Genomic DNA, 18,452 nt, shown 5'->3' on the forward strand with positions numbered 1-18,452 from the left:
CTTTCTTTGCCAATTCAAACGGTGTTCAACTCTTTTCGTGGCTGTTAATCTGAGTTCTGGTGATTTAAATGGATTTTTTGGATTCAAAAGTAGTTTTTAAATTGAGTTCATTCAAGGCTGTTATGCATCACTTAAAAAATGTGGTGATGCACTATAAGGAGTGTGAACCACATGAATTAACTAGAATGCAAGATGTTTTAAGGCCCTCAAACATCTTATTCCTGTACTAAGATGGCAACATTGTTCAGAACTGAACAGAGACTTCTGCTACAGCTGTCTGGATCACATCTAATCCGGCAGTACAACATAATGATGAAAAAATAAGAATATGTACTGAGCAATTCCTTAAAGCCTTGTGGTCAGCTGGACAAAACCACTATAACTCATAGTAGAGGCAAAGGCTGACCTTCAAATTGGGGATATCGTGGGACTGGTACAGCATGGAAGAGGGGGTTTTGGGCTCAGTTTAGCTCCTCCTAAATGGCACAAGGCAGGACCAGCTCAAAGGAGGAAGCTGGTAGTCAACGAGGTGCGAAAGCAGGAGGAGAGGATGAGATGTATAAAGGCCATTTCCCAGTCCAATCAGGGAGAGTGGATGAGATGGGAGAGTGTGGAACAACGCACGATGGGCTGGCAAGACCTTTGGTCAATGGAAGAGAGTAGGATCAGTTTCCTTATTAGGTCAACATATGATGTTCTCCCATCACCGCAGAACCTAAACCTCTGGGTAGGAGAGGATCCCTCTTGTCCTTCATGTTCATCACCTGCCACATTAAGGCACATTTTGACAGGATGTAAGGTGGCTCTTAGCCAAGGTCGGTTTACTTGGCGCCATGACCAAGTATTGCGATGTTTGGCTTTAGCATTGGAAGGAAAGCGTAGAATGACCAATAAGTTGCCACTTGTTCTAGCAAAACATTACATGCAGAAGACAATATTCCTCCGCCCAGGCGATCAACAACCAAGAAAAGGTGCTAACACCAATTCTCGCCCAGGACAACTGGAAGCTGCAAGGGACTGGAAGATGCTGGCTGATCTTGATCAACGGCTTATTTTTCCACCTGAGATTGCCACCACTAACCTACGACCAGATATTGTTTTGTTGTCTGGATCAGCACGCATTATTCAACTGATAGAGTTAACAGTGCCATGGGAGGATGCGGTAGATGAGGCATATGAAAGGAAGAAACTGCGGTATGCTCATCTGGCCACTGAAGCAGAACAGCGAGGATGGAGAGTCCAGGTTTATCCAGTGGAAGGGGGTTGTCGAGGTTTTGTGGCACACTCTACAACCCGGTTCCTCAGAGACGTCGGATTCAGTGGTCAAGAGTTGCGTCGCACAGTAAAGAACGTATCTGAAGCAGCAGAAAGGAGCAGCAACTGGCTGTGGTTGAGACGGAAAGATTCTAGCTGGCTGTGTACAGGCCGCCATGCTACGGTTTCGTAGAATTCTTGAAAACTTGAAGAGTCTCTTGCTTTATTTGTATAGATTGTATAGTATTTACAATCATTACGTTCCTGTGTATATTGCGTGAATGACGGGTGGTTGGGCAGATATTGTGTTTTGCGGTAGGTGGTATGCAATACGGAACCGTTGCCACTGAAACTGCATATTAACGCACCAGTGGGGCTCGACAGCCTTAGTCAAACGGGTTGGCGCGTATGGTTGGGTTGCGGAGAGATTGTGGTAAGGTCTCAGCAGCAGGAGGGATGTAGAGGTCAGTAAGCTGGGCTGAGTTGAGTGGGGGACGGAGGGGGGTGACTCTGGGACGCCAGAGTCACTGTCAAACCCTCTTGAGGTGTCGTGGGCTAATCGACGAAACACTGAGGACGAAAGGTGCCCAATTGAAGACCCTAGAGATGTCCCCTACTCAGCTCAATCCAGACGGTTGTCATGGGGGGAACGCACTATGGTTGCAGCCGTTGTGTGTGCTGACGCGTGTTAACACTAGACAGAAGGAGATTTACATCACCATATGGAAAGAAGCATAAATGGATGGATAAGCATAGGTTTGTGTAAAGCCATGTCTTAGTTGGTGCTTATCTTGGCGAAAGCCGAGTACAAATCAGCATGAAGTTTTAACATTTACTCTCGTGTAATGGAAATCATACATAGTGAAGACCAAAATGTTAGTTTTGCTCAACATGAAAGAACTGAAAATGCTATGATTTAGCATTGATGTCTACTGGCTGTATTAGCTACAGTAGTAATATCTCTCTCTCTCTCTGTATATATATATATATATATATATATATATATATATATATATATATATATATATATATATATATACATATAACAGCATGTTTTAGCGTGTGCATTTGCTTTGCAATGTCTAAATTAATTAAATACAATGCCATTAAATAGTTTGTAGATAGATGGATTAGTTTGACGCAGCATCATGGTGGTGACGCTGTGGGAAAACTCTGTGTGAACTAGTGTCTAAAGTAGGTGTGAATACACGCCGATTTTGATGATGTCAGAGATGCACCGACAGGCTATAAGGGCACTTTCACCGTTGGTTCCATTGCCTGTTCCGAACCCGAGTTCGATTGCCCCCCTCCCCCTGCCCCCGATGGACTGTGTTCACATTATATTATTTGTATCCGAACTGCAGTACGCTTGTGTCATAGACCAACGCTACTTTTGCGTCATCGAAGGGTAACGGCCCTTTTTTGGGGAAAACAAACGTATTCCTCTGAGAAAGGAACTCGCTCTAGATCTGCAAAGTTTCTTGATAGCAAAAATGGCACAAACATACACACTCTCTTTGCCGGCCGAGGACCGTGAGCGGTATTTAAAGAAGCTACTGGATACGGGGTAACATGTCCCTTTGAAATGGTTGAAAACTAGATTAATGACCCCACGCAGTGGCCAAATATGGACTATTCAGACATCTACCACTATCTCGTGGAATCACCAAGTAGCCTATTTTTCTGTCATTAACACACAGTATGACAAACTAGACAATGAGGCCATGTCACTTGGATCATATTTAAGTTGATTTAAGCTATTTACATAATTTTGTTGTCGACTAGCTATACTAGTTAGAAAAACGAAGCTGCTAGCAGCTAAGTGATTAGCTCTCACTAGGCAGCTATACTGTGCCTTGGCTGTTAACTGATTTTACTGTTGAAATAGTGGCAGGCTAGGACTAAAGTGGACTTGGCTGGTTTCTGCTTGTGTATAGAAAGTGCTAGGAATTTGAAATTTGTAAAAAGGTTTACAGTGTATGGCAAAATATGTAGCGTTTGTCTATATGATCCTAACGAATTAAATTACATCTCTATTCTGCGTTCACTTGCAAAACTTTTGAATTGCCCGAGAAAGTTTTATTCGGTCATAAAATTTCTACGAAAAATTTCCACAGAGAAACTTTGGAGAATGAAATAAAGAGCTGGGAGGAAATATATAGCCAACACAAAAGTTATGAAAGTAACGTTAAACGCAAAAACTATTATAGCCTAATCATTCCTGTCATCTCATCTTTTCCCATCACTTTAGATTTGGTTAATCTTTAATACATAATTTCACAAGCTATCTTGAACGAACAGAGGCATGGTCTGAGATATTGTAGCCTATTTACCAGTGTTGAATTCTCGGAAGATGAAGAAAATATCCGTCAGATAAAAAAAAGAAGAAAAAAAAGAGTCATTTCTTCACCAAACTACAAACCGCCACAATGGAACATCCCTGGCCTCATCGTCTAGTTTGTCATATATTGTGAGTGTGTTAATGACAAAAAAATGGGCTACTTACTTGGTGATTCCACAAGATAGTGGTAGATCTGAATAGTCCGGCATAGAGAGTATGTATGTTTGTGCCATTTTTGCTATCAAGAAACTTTGCAGATCTAGAGCGAGTTCTGTTCTCAGAGGAATCCGTTTGTCTTCCTTCGATGACGCAAAAGTAGCGTTGGACTGACCGGCGCCGCTATGAATGAAAAGGCGTCAAAATGGATAGAATTGCTCGCTTCACATTTGTTGTTCTTTTTTTCATCAAATAGCACAAGTCTATTTGATGTGATATTTACATCTGGAAGACGTATTTTTAAGAGTGTTTGCTCTTAGACGTTTAGAAGATGTCAGTTTAACATGCATTCTAAATCATTACATCTTAAAGACATCTTCTAAACGTCTATTTGACATCTGACAGGAAACGTCCTATAGACGTATTGCAGATGAGCAAACACTCTTAAAAATACGTCTTCCAGATGTAAATATCACATCAAATAGACTTGTGCTATCTGGGTCCCGCTTTTCGTAAAGGTAAGTTTATACGCACACACAAACACATGCACTGACGACTGTCCTGTCGACCACATTCTATATGGGGAGGCTGCAGACCTGGGTGCTTATTTATAACCATTGCGTACGCACAAAACAGGCCCTGAAAGAGGCGTTCGCCACTTCCGACGCACAAGCTGTGATTTATAAAAACAAACTTGACTGGAAAATTTGCGCATCTGCACGCAAACTCTGACCCATGCGTACGAACATTTTGGAGATGGAGCAGTTTGGCGACACCGATGGTGAGCTGGAGTTATGTCTTTTTGGTCACTTTTAGAAAGAAAATCGAAAACAAATATACATATAGAGAAAGATAATAAAAATAATTTCACTCACCAAGCCTATCACATGAAGCAAACAATCCATCCCTTCTTAAATGTCCGCGCCAGCGAGCGCGTTGGCCGTGCAGACTGAGTACAGTGTAGACACTTCTTGCGTTTTGATTTTTCACACAAAAATGAAAAGTGAATTTCCACATGACATGCCACATGACATTTCATTAGCTTGTAGACTAAGATATTATCAATCAATATCAATACCCAGTTTATATTTTCCACAATTAGCTCATAAATATAAAGTGCTTTTGTCTCAACTTTGTCTCAACTGTACCCATATATACACCCAAGATTAGCACAAAATGTTTAGTTCTATTTAGATTGCTCCTGACTTGAGCATATTTCTGCTCTCTGTGTCGGACAGTACAAGAACAACATAGAGGAAAGGACAGACAACATGCTTGACGTGCAGTTTATTAGACATTTATAAATCCCTTTGTGCTAAATCAGTGCAAAAGTGTGTGTGTAATATAATAGTATAATAATAGGTCATTGACAAATAAACAAATAAATGTTTTTTTAAATCTTTTCAAAACTTATGTAATGTATATTTTTGTGTCATGAACAATGTATTTAAACAAGTTTCAGTTGTGAACATTTCTAAGTGTTTAAATTCACCTGAAAGTGTACCAACCTACTCATACTTGAAAGCAGTTTTTACCAGTATTTGATAGAGATCTACAAGAATCATTAAGTCTCCTCTGGACAATGCTATATCATGCATACTGTAATTACCATAATAGGAGAGCCATGTTTGTAGTTGTGCCATTCTGACATGCAAATTGCTTGACAAAAGGTTTTCAATTATCTCAACAGCTATAAATCTACTGAAATGTATAAAATTTGGGTAACACTTTAGAATACTGTATCTTACTTAATGCATAATTAATACGGAATTATTGCAGAACTAATAGGTAATTATTTATGAACACTTCAGTCACTACTATTAACTACTAAGGAAGATGTGTTAACTAATCGGTAAGTAATATCATTTTTTTTATTGGGTTAAGTAACAATTAACTAATCAATAACTACTGAATTCAGTCATGCCTCCTGAAGAACTACTATTAAGTATCTACTAATTAAGGTTCATCAAAAATAACTATGAAGTAACTACTAATGAACAGTCACACAATTAGCCATTACAATAATCAGGTTGGTCTTTTTCTTTACTACCAATGCTAGTATTATTATTATGTATGTATGTATCATTATTTTTACTACTATAGAAATGCAATATGGATTTAGTGGAATTACTGCACTCCCAAAAATAGTCATTTAAGCAACATTTTTTTTCCTGTATGGTCTATTGCTTTGTGAGTGAGGTCTTTAAGAAGAAATAAACTTAGGAATGGAACCCCATCCCAACTCTAAGTGCCTTGCCATAACTAGCCAACTTACCGCAGGTAGGATTATGAATTTATATACAATACAGTATGTGTGTCTGTATTGGGTAAACTATTTCAAATTAGGCAATGACTGAGGGGAAGTGAAAATACAGGAAACCCATGAATATTTAAAAAAGAATTACTACATAATTCTTAAGGAATTACTTAAAAATTACTGAAGGAAAGTGAAAATATAGGGAAACCATCAGTAATTACTGCATAACTCTGAGGGAATTATCTAGAACCTGGAACAGTATTCTAAAGTGAAAATATAGGGAACCCATTAGTAATTACTGCATAACTCTGAGGGAATTATCTAGAACCTGGAACAGTATTCTAAAGTGAAAATATAGGGGATAGTGAATGATTATCGGGTGCTGAACTGTAATTCCACATTACAAGATGACAAATTATTAGAACATTGAAATTTATTGCAAAAAAGTGTTGAAAACATGTTTAAAAAAAAAAAATCCACAACAAAACAGCAGGTAATCACTGTCATAAAGAATTGTTTAAATTCCAAAACTTTTACACCAAATTACAAAAAAAAACCTGACCAAATAAAATGTCAACAAATAAAATTAATGTTTATGCACTCCCAAGGCCTGAACTTCAACCTTGCCAATGTTTCTCTAACACACTTTTGAACAAAAGTTACTTTTGTTTTTGGCAAAGGTCAATGAGCAAGCCATTTTTCTTTTTTTGCTCAATGACACTTTGAAGTGGCTCCTTCATGCACATTTCTTTGCATTGTTCTGCAAACTGTGACAGTTTCTGGCCTCTGTGGAATGTTTCTCGCAAGGTCTTGTAGGCTTCACCGTCACAAGCCTCTAGCTCAGCTATCGCTGCAGTATCCACTATTGTTTTGCGGTCAACCCCACACTTGTGGTATGCCAGCGTTTTGGTGATTCCCTGTTGCAAGTACTGCAGGACCTTTTTATATCTTTGGATTGCATGCTCTGGTAGAAACACTGGGAGAGAACAAAGGTGCATGATTGGTAAATAACTCAAATAAGACTATATTTCTCACACACACACACACACACATACATACATATATATATATATATATATATATATATATATATATATTTTTTTTTTTTTTTTTTTTTTTACTTTTTCCTAACAATAAATATGTTTCATGATATGATACGATGAAACACTCTCGATAGGATTCAAAACAATGCAATAGAGTTATCAAAACAGTGTCCCAAATAGTGTGCTTGAACATATTCACAAATCAAATTTGAAATTCAAGAAATGTTTTTTAAATATGTAATTACACAATACTGAATGCTATTTGAGAGCAGAAAGAACTCTTAATAAAGGTGGAAAATCCAAGGCACATTACATGTCACACAAAGGTTTTTCATTTTTTTTCAATATCAATTTAAATATCATTATTGAGTCTGTTTTTACATGAACAAATATTGTTACACCAAATATTCATTTAGCTTTCTATGATGTTAATTGAGAAGTTAAAACTATTTATGACATTGTTTTTGATAATGCACTTACTAGACAACATTTTACACTAGTATTTAAAACGTTTTCCCAGTACTTTAGGACCCCATTATAAGTATAACCTTGATGATAGCATAGTTATTATGACATTATGACAATAAGAACATACCTCTTCTGCTTTTTTGCATTTTTTGTCCAGCTTTCTTTGATTTTTTCTTATGTTTCCTTGATTTGTGGGGTGAAGACGAAACAGATGAATCAGAGGTGGAATAAGACACTGATTCATTGGAAGAGGATGAAGAGTCAACTTTGTTTGACTTTTTTTTCTTTTCCTTTCTTGCCCTTCTTTTGCCCTTTTTTTCATTCAGGTTGTCTACTTCATCAGAAGAGTCAGGGTTAACAATCATATTTCGCATTTTGGAGGAATCTCCTTGCATCTCATCCTTTGTTGACAATGCTGACAAGAAATACAGAAAAAAAACACGTCTCAGTTATGCATGTACCCTTAGTTCCCTGAAGAACCGCTGCATCCTCGCTATTGGTTCCATATGTGCTTCACGAAGCAATCACGCAGAGGTGTTCCCACAGCGATGTAGCTCAACCATAAGTTTATCAGTAATGAGAATACATTTTGTGCACATAAAAACAACAAAAATAATGACTGTATTTAACTATTCATTTTCTTCATTATTATTTTTTATTTTTGCGCACAAAAAGTATTTTCTTCACTTGATAAACTTATGGTTGAGCTACTTTAGTCACTTAGACTATTACAAACATTGTCTTTTCTAATTGCCTGGGCCGTCAAGTTTCAATTACAATAGAAGCCTATGGAGGAGTGAGACAGCTCTCAGATTGAATCAAAAATATCGTAATTTGTGTTCCGAAGATGAACGAAGGTCTTACGGGGTTGGATCAACATGAGGGACAGTAATTGCTAATTTTAATTTTTGGGTGAACTATCCCTTTAATGGCCAATTTGCATGGGATAAGAAATCTCAGTAAAACTATTCGCACGGGATTAGTATTACCTGAGGTGATTTTCCCGGACCTTTTTAAAGAAGGTAAAAGTCGCCGTAATCTTTACTGACATTGTCCGTAATTATAACTGAGATTGCACATTTGAACGGGACTAAAATCACTGAGAACCTCTGGTAATAATTACTTTACCCTCCTTTCCATGATTAAATAGTCTCGTCCAAATAGGGCTTAAATCTGTCATTGTATATTGAATGCATTTGCAGCCTTTTCACCTAACTAGACTTGCGATGTTGTTAACTGTGGAGATGAAAAAGGGTCCAGTCTCAGTTAGCCATGATGATTCATTTAACTCGTTAACGAAAGGGTCCAAAACCACGAGTGTACCCTCTCCATAATGTGACATGTGATTGAAATGTCAATTGAGTCCTCAGAATTTTAAGCAAATTTGTATGCTCTTCAATCGTTATAAAGATTGACTTATACTTTATTTTTATGTTTTAATGAGTGCATATTAAAAAATGTACAGTACTTTTTATTAGACAGAGAGCATTTTACCATTTGTCAGACTGCTGCGCAGGAAATCCCTCTCGCTCTCTAGATCTCTGCATTTGTCCTCAAGGACTTTGATTTTTGATAGCAAAAATATGTTTTCTTCCTTAATTTTCATTAAGGACACCTGCAGGGTTGGTGCAGGTGGTGTTGGTGGTGTTGATGCTTCTGTTGAAACAAAACACAAACATTTTATTTATGTTAAGAGAACAGCCAAAGTTGATTGGATTTATTATTAGATTAAATATAACATGTCATATGAAATCAAAATGTCATAAAAAATAAAATTTGCCTTGATGTTGTGATATAATAATTTATAATTAAAAAGTTACAGAGCTCTAAGTGTTCCACTGCCCTAAAAAGAGCATTTATTGTTTTCACCCTGCGAAAACAAGTTTTACAATGTAGAAATTGATAATCTAATGCATGTAATCTAAGTAATAGTTCCCACAGTTTTCATTGTACTCATTAAACTGATAATCAAACAGAAAGTTGCCCAGTGCTGTAGTGGTTACCAGGGTAACCGGTCCATAGCGCCATCTGCTGTCAGGGAGTAAATTAGAATTTCATTCGGCCCATGGTGGTCATGGGCAATCATTATCAGAATTATTCAGTGTTTTAGAACGCACTTAACTTATTTAACGGTATGCCATTTGGTGCCAGCTGGCATACGTAAAATAAGTTAAATGCGTTCTAAAACACTAAATAATTCTGATAATGATGTAGGCCTACTATACATATTTGCGGTATTTAGAAGTGGCCACAAATCACGTTAACAAAACCGCTTGTTCATTACAGCGATATCGTATTACCGATAACCGGTGTTATACCGAATTCTTATAGTGATGGTAAGTTTAGGATTAGCTCAATACAGTTCAATTACTGCGGTCACTTTGGTGGGCCACAGAATTCGGCACAACACAGGCATGATATGTCTGATTAAGACGCAACGTTACATACTAATATACTGTACAACTTTAAGAAAACATATAATGAAATATACAATTACCGGCTTCTTCGTTATTCTCGTCGATCAGACGTTGAGGTCGAGCCCTTTTCCGCGGATTTTTCTTCTCCATCGCCACGCTTTCTTCCGAGCTGGAACTGTATGTCATACGGTTCTCCAATCCTATTTGCGTACAACGCCCATCTCGGCTAATGAATTCAATCATTTGGTGTGACTCGTCGAGTTCATTACTCCAAAGTGTAATGATATTAATGATTGGCTTTATCCCAGTTCTTTTAACATCTTCCAACATTTTAATAACGTTTTTGTTTTTTATTCTGTCTTGCTTAAGCTGTGTGTATGCCATGTTTGGTCCACTAAATGGCTCTTAAATGAAACGCTTCTTTCCGGATCTTTTCAACCGGTTCGCAAATACTGATCCGGAATGGGCAAATGCATCCAAATCCCTTTCAGGTATATGCTTTAAGATTTAGATAATTTTGTAATCGTCCTGGGATCACATGCACTTTCCCTGAAATTTCAAAAGTAGAAAAGTAAAGCTTCTAAATGTTAAGTTATTATAATACTATCACGAAAAACTCAATTGTCCAATGAGGGCATTGCTTTTTCAGATATTAAGTGGCTTTAGGGTATTACGTAACTTTTCCAAATAAGGACAAAAAGGCGCCTACTGAACCGGATATTGTAGGTCTCCCTCCCCCCTTTATTTCATATCCCCTTGCTGTATAGTTTTGCTTGGTTGCAGGTTTTTGAACAGCAAAATAATGGCACTTGGAACGAAAGTTGTTTCACTTTGTGAGCAAACCAGCAGAAGAGGGACCAGACGATTAATTGAATGGCTACAAAAACATAGACTCATGAAGTCAAGGATGAAATGCAGACTGTGTAAAAAAAAAATGAAATTCCAGAAGACACAAACAGGAGATGGATACCAATGGTAACAATATTAATACATCTTTTTTTATTATTATTATAACTACAATTTATCATGTTTATTGTATATTTTACGATATTGAATTTCTAATCTAAATTATGTTTATGGTGATTTCAGGGAATGTAAAAAGCGAACACATAGTAAGAAAGTGAAAAAGACATGCAGGGCGGGATCAGTTTTTGAGAAAAGCAAGGTCACCTTACAAAACTGGATGAAGTTCATGTACCGGTAGGTAATAACACTGATCTATATAATGTCATTATATTATTATATTATTATTATATAGAGTTAAGAATTTTTTCCAAGCTCGATTTTACAAATACAAACACATCAAGGACAAATAATCTACCGATTGGTGAGTCAAAAACTATTTTGGGCTTAGGCTAATATTGAATTGATGTGGTTGAATTAATGCAAAACATTTGCCTTTCAATTGAGCAGTGTGTGATTTTACTTTTGCTAACTGACAAACATAATTGGCCGTTGCACAACAATTAAGGATTAAGAATGGTTGCATTCTGATGCTGGAGTGGACATGAACTACCGGTGTGTGTCTGTGCCGCGCTTGTGTGTGTGTGCGTGCGTGTATGTGTATGTGCGTGCGCGCGCGAGAAAGAGAGAGTAGGCTACACCACGATATTCATACGTTCCCTTTCGTTGTCACTCCGAGTTACGTCGGATGACGACGAATGGGGTTTTGCTTAGAAAGCCTATCAACTTCGAGTATTACAAAACGAGCCAATGGCAAAGAAATGCCATGGGTCTGCGGAATTTGCATGACGTAACTCCGCCCCACCTCGTGGGTATAAAAGGAGGACGCCAGCAACAGGCAGATATGTTTTCGCTTCGGAGCCAAGTGTAATTCTTCACTCCTTAAGCTATCTCTGATTGTCAGCTTCTTACGAGACGAGCAACTCTCCAGTGTTGGTGTGACGGCGATCTCCCGGCGAGTGCACACTTCCTGCTTATCTGAGCGTGGTTTGCCAGCGAGTGTGTTCTCCGCGGGCGCTTCAGCACTGAGTTTCTCTCACAAAAAGAGCTTGCACGCGGCACGTCTTTTTAAAGATGCCTCGCCCGTGCACTTCTGGTTGCGGTCGACTGGTGTCTGACTCTGATGGGCACGAGCGCTGCTTGGTGTGTTTGGGCTTTGATCACGCTAAAGCAGCGCTCGTGGATGAGTCATGTTCTTTCTGTGGGAACATGACCATCGCAACACTTAGATCGAGACTCAAGGATCTCGCAAGAGTGAGAGTCCCCTCATCCACACCCCGATCTAGCGCCTCCTCGAGAGGCTCTACTTCGGCTGGTGGCCAGGGTGATCTGAGGGTGACTGTGTGGAACAAAGCGCCGACTATGTGTCCGTGCCCCGCAGCACCTTCTCCAGTGTTGCAACCCGCGAGTGTTCAGGGGATCATCGCGGGACCGTCCTTTGAGGTCCCGCGAGTGTCCTTTGGCGCTCCAGAGGAAGATGCGATGTCGATCGCAGCATCACTAGGCGGGTCTGATTCGTCTGGAAGTGACGACTCGTCACAGCTGCCACCCTCGGGTGTGAATACGGCTGTGGCTCAGTCTGATCCAGAGATGACGGCCATGCTTTCCCGGGCGGCCGCGAGCATTGGTTTGGAGTGGAACCCTCCACCCTGTCCTGAGCGCTCGCGGCTGGACGATTGGTTTTTGGGTGCAGCTGCGGCTTCCCGTCCTCAGCCTGCCCCAATACCTTTCTTCCCGGACGTGCATGATGAAATCTCGAAGTCCTGGAAGACTCCCATGTCTTCCCGCGACCGCTCGTTGATTTCATCCGCCTTTCCTCCCCTCGATGGGGCAGCTGCCCGTGGGTACACTGGGCTCCCCCCGGTTGAGCGTTCTGTTGCGATGCAGTTGTGTCCTCAGAGTGCCTCTTCTCGCGGCGAGCCTAAGCACCCATCCAAGGCCTGTAGGTTCTCGTCTACCCTAGTGGCGAAGTCCTACAGAGCGGCGGGACAGGCGGCTGCCTCTTTGCATGCCATGGCCACTCTGCAGGTCTATCAGGCGCAGATGCTAAGGGACATGCACGAGGGTAGGACGGACCCAGGGATCTTCGATGAGCTGCGCGCCGCCACCGACCTCGCCCTCCGGGCGACGAAGGTGACCGCACGCTCCCTGGGTCTGGTGATGTCCACAGCTGTGGTCCAGGAGAGACACTTGTGGCTGAACCTGGCTGACATGCGGGACGCTGAGCGCTCTCGCCTGCTCGACTCCCCCATGTCCCAGGCCGGCCTATTCGGCGGTGCGGTGGAGGATTTCGCCCAACAGTTCTCCACCGCCCAGAAACAGACTGAGGCCATTAGGCACATTCTGCCCCGACGGCCCGCTGCTGCCTCCACCCAGCCGACCGGGCAGATCCCTCAGTCTGTTCGCCGCCGAGGGCGCCCTCCTGCGGCTCCCGCCCCTCCCGCCCGGCCAAAGCAGCAGCCTCCACCCAGGCCCGGTCGCGGAGGAAGCCGTAAGAAGGCGCCCCAGCCCTCTCCAGCCCCGCCCCCCGCTAAACGCCGGGCCAAGCGGCGCTCCTGAGACGGGCTGCTCAGGGATGCTGAAAATTACTTCTCAGGAGATGGTAGCAGGACCACTCCTTCCCCCGGTGGAGGGCCGGGGGAGAATCTTTTGTTCTCCACTCCCCGCTGCTCACCCACGGGTGGGCAGCACCCTAATGTGGTTAAAGAAAGAAGTAACATTTCCATCCCTGAGCACACAGAGTTCTCGGACGACACGGTGCGCCGCCTCCGAGCCGTGCACCCCTCGTCCCCCTCTGTCCCAGAGCCGGCTGGCAGTGCGCGCCGTCCCCGGACCGTGCCGCTCCCTTCCGCCTCTGTCGCCAGCCCCCTGGCAGAGCAGACCCCCGTGGAACGTTCTTCCTTCCCTGGTCTCCTCTGTCAGGGCGCGGTTAATGACTGTGCCCCCACACCGGGCCGCTATGCCGTCCACGTCCGGGCCAGTCATTCCGCCCTGCTGCACCATCGGTGGGAAGTCTGTGGTCCGTATGACCCCGCTGGTACAGTTTTTGGGAGCCTGGCTAGAGCTCCCCCTCCTGTCCCGCTGGGTCGCACGGACGATCAGGCTCGGCTACGCGATTCAGTTCGCGCGGTCTCCTCCCCGCTTCAGGGGAGTCCGCTCCACTTTGGTCGGTGGCAACGCCCCTATCATGAGAGCCGAGATCGCCACCCTGCTGGCGAAGGGTGCGATCGAGACCGTCCCTCCGGCCGAGATGAGGACCGGCTTCTACAGCCCGTACTTCATTGTCCCCAAGAAAACCGGTGGGTTACGACCAATCCTGGACCTGCGTGTGCTGAACCGTTCCCTTCACAGGCTGCCGTTCAAGATGCTCACTGCCAAACACATTCTCGGATGTGTGCGGCCCCAGGATTGGTTTGCAGCAATCGACCTGAAGGACGCCTACTTTCATGTCTCCATTCTCCCTCGACACAGACCGTTCCTTCGGTTTGCCTTCGAGGGGCAGGCATACCAGTACGCGGTTCTCCCTTTCGGGCTAGCCCTGTCTCCTCGCGTCTTCACGAAGGTCGTCGAGGCTGCCCTTGTTCCCCTTCGGGAACACGGGGTTCGTATCCTGAACTACATCGACGACTGGCTGATCCTAGCTCACTCTCGAGACCAGGTATGCGAACACAGGGACCTAGTGCTCCGGCACCTAGCTCGTCTGGGCCTTCGGGTCAACTGGGAAAAGAGCAAACTTTGCCCCGTGCAGAGGATCTCTTTTCTCGGTATGGACATCGACTCGGTCGCCATGTCCGCGCAGCTTACGAGCGAGCGCGCGCATTCACTGCTGACTTGCCTGAGACAGTTCAAGGGCAAGAGTGCGGTTCCACTGAAACTCTTTCAGAGGCTCCTGGGGCATATGGCATCTGCAGCCGTGGCAACACCGCTCGGATTGCTTCATATGAGACCGCTTCAGCTTTGGCTTCGCGACCGAGTCCCGAGGTGGGCATGGCAACACGGCACCTTCCGAGTAACTGTTACTCCGTCCTGCCGTCAGACCTTCACCCCGTGGTCGGACCTCAGTTTTCTACGGGCCGGAGTGCCCCTGGAACGAGCTTCGCGGCATGTTGTTGTAACGACAGATGCCTCCTCCACGGGCTGGGGTGCCATGTGCAATGGACGTGCTGCCGCGGGCTCCTGGACAGGACCCCGCCGCCTCTGGCACATCAATTGCCTCGAGTTGCTGGCCGTACGTCTTGCTCTGCGCCGCTTCCGGGCCGTGCTCAAGAACCAACACGTACTAGTCCGTTCAGACAATACCGCCACTGTAGCGTACATCAACCATCAAGGTGGTCTACGCTCCCGCCGTATGTCGCAACTCGCCCGCCACCTCCTCATATGGAGTCAGAAGCATCTGAGGTCGCTTCATGCCATTTACATCCCCGGAGCCCTGAACTGTGCAGCCGACGAGCTCTCACGGCTTCAGCCCCTCCCGGGAGATTGGCGACTCCATCCCCAGTCGGTTCAGCTGATTTGGGACCAGTTCGGGGACGCACAGATAGATCTGTTTGCCTCTCACGACTCGACCCATTGCGCCCTGTACTATTCCCTGACCGAGGGCACGCTTGGCACGGATGCACTGGCGCACAGCTGGCCGCGGGGCCGCAAATATGCGTTTCCCCCAGTGAGCCTTCTTGCGCAGACCCTGCGCAAGGTCAGGGAGGACGAGGAGCAGGTCATTCTGGTCGCGCCATACTGGCCCGCCCGGACCTGGTTCTCCGAACTAGTACTCCTCGCGACAGCACCTCCCTGGCCGATTCCCCTGAGGAAGGACCTCCTTTCTCAGGGACGGGGCACCCTATGGCACCCTCGTCCCGATCTTTGGAACCTCCACGTGTGGCTCCTGGACGGGACGAAGCAGGTTTGAGTACCCTTCCACCTACGGTGGCGGCTACCATCACTTCCGCTAGAGCATCGTCCACGAGACACGTCTACGCGTTGAAGTGGAACCTCTTCGTCAACTGGTGCTCTTCTCTTCAAGAAGACCCCCAGAGATGTTCGATTAGTGTCGTGCTTTCCTTCCTTCAAGATAGGCTGGAGCGAAGGCTGTCTCCCTCCACCCTGAAAGTCTATGTTGCCGCCATTGCCGCACACCATGACCCAGTCGAAGGTAAGTCTGTTGGAAGGCACGACCTGATCATCAGGTTCCTGAGAGGAGCGAGGAGACTGAATCCTCCTCGTCCTCCTCTCGTTCCCTCTTGGGACCTCTCAGTGGTTCTAACTGCCCTGCGGAGTGCTCCCTTTGAGCCTTTGCAATCAGTGGAGCTTAAGTTCCTGTCTATGAAGACAGCGCTCCTGGTTGCATTGGCCTCCATCAAGAGGGTGGGGGACTTGCATGCATTCTCCGTTGACGAAGCGTGCCTGGAATTTGGGCCGGCTTACTCTCACGTGATCCTGAGACCCCGGCCTGGATATGTGCCCAAGGTTCCTACCACTCCCTTCCGGGACCAGGTGGTGAACCTGCAAGCGCTGCCCCCGGAGGAGGCAGACCCAGCCTTGGCACTGCTCTGTCCAGTACGCGCCCTCCGCGCCTATGTAGACAGGACGCAGTGTTTCAGGACCTCAGACCAGCTCTTTGTCTGTTATGGTGGGAAGCTGAAGGGAAAGGCTCTCTCCAAGCAAAGGTTGTCCCACTGGATAGTGGACGCCATTACCTTGGCATACCAGCAGCAAGGTCGACCGTGCCCCCTTGGTGTGACCGCCCACTCCACCCGGAGTGTGGCATCCTCTTGGGCTCTAGCGCATGGCGCCTCGCTAACAGACATCTGCAGAGCTGCAGGCTGGGCGACACCTAACACATTCGCCAGATTCTACAATCTCCGAGTGGAGCCAGTGTCCTCTCATGTACTCGCTTCAACCAGCTAGTACTGGACCCGCTCAGGTGTCTTCGCTTGCTCGCCATTCCACTCCACGGACTGGATACGTGCGATATTCTCCTCAGGTGAGCTTCCCCAAAAAGCCCTGAGTTCCTCCAGCACTCCTGACGTTGGCGCCAGTGTCTATTGCCTGTGCGTCGGCTAGGTGCCTCCCGTGTGCATGGTCCCTCCTCTGAGCGACCCCCACATGTGTATTTCCACTGTAAGCCTCTCTGAGCGTGTGTCTTTCCCTTGGCAAGCCACCTTGCCACCCCTGGGGTTGAAATATTCCACCTGCGGCTGGACACCCCAGTGTTCTCCATATGTCTCCTTCGGGTCATATGTGTATTCTCTAAGTCCCCCCCCCCTCTGGGTTGGCAGTAATTGCATATTTCCCCTAAACTTTGGGATATGCTCCCCAGTGTACCTTGGTATTCCTGTGCTAAATAGGAGTCCTTCGTCCGTGCCAGTCTCACGACAGGGATCTCAGATTTACGCAGGGCACTGGAAGACAGCTGAGAAGGTGGCGTGATTAGACTGGTAACCCCATTCGTTGTCATCCGACGTAACTCGGAGTGACAACGAAAGGGAACGTCTCGGTTACGTATGTAACCCTCGTTCCCTGAGTAGGGAACGGAGACGTTACGTCTGCCTGCCACTTTCCGCTGTACCGCGGGGATCGCCTGAGCTCAGTCTTGGCTCCTCAGCGAAGAAACATATCTGCCTGTTGCTGGCGTCCTCCTTTTATACCCACGAGGTGGGGCGGAGTTACGTCATGCAAATTCCGCAGACCCATGGCATTTCTTTGCCATTGGCTCGTTTTGTAATACTCGAAGTTGATAGGCTTTCTAAGCAAAACCCCATTCGTCGTCATCCGACGTAACGTCTCCGTTCCCTACTCAGGGAACGAGGGTTACATACGTAACCGAGACGTTTTTTGTATGAATATCGAAAATATCGATGTATGTATACAATTATACTGTTAATGTTATTTGATATGCCTTGCTTGTGCGTAACGTTTACTGTTATTACGTATTATTATCCTAAACAATAAATCAGATAATCTGGCTTTCATAACTCAGTGCCTACCCTGTTTAAGACATCACCGCACGTCACTGGTAATAATAGGCTGTAAAAATAATTCACAGATTTAATATCTTGATCTGCGATCATGTCTCTACTCTACACCAGACATCCAGTCGCATCCAGTGTAGCAGCATCACTGATTATATGGGTTAAATTTGCTTTTGTCACGGATCTCTGATGTAGACGGTGTTAGTTTAAGCTGTGAATATGTAGGTGCTAGTTAAAGTACCGTAAAAAAAACAGTAATGAAATTAACTTCTTTTTTTTTTTTCAGATACTGTCAAGGACTAAGATTAAGGCAGGTCGACATGATGCAGGATGGCATAGCTGGAAGTTCAGCAACCCTGAGTAAAATGAGTCAAAAGCTCAGATTGGTCTGTAAAGATGCTTTAAAGAGATATAAAAAGAAGACTGGACAGAGTATGGGTGGAAGAACAGAGTTCATTGTTATAGATGAAAGCAACTTCCGCCATAAAAGGAAGGTGGGATATATTGTATTATTATTAATAATTTTATGTTTATGAGTTCAAGGGAAATTTCACAGATGATGGCAACATTGAAAAAAAAGTAAAA

This window comes from Siphateles boraxobius, unplaced genomic scaffold (assembly GCF_051911475.1).
Source record: "Siphateles boraxobius isolate OS27281-9 unplaced genomic scaffold, OSU_SipBor_1 16, whole genome shotgun sequence".
NCBI lineage: Eukaryota > Metazoa > Chordata > Actinopteri > Cypriniformes > Leuciscidae > Siphateles > Siphateles boraxobius.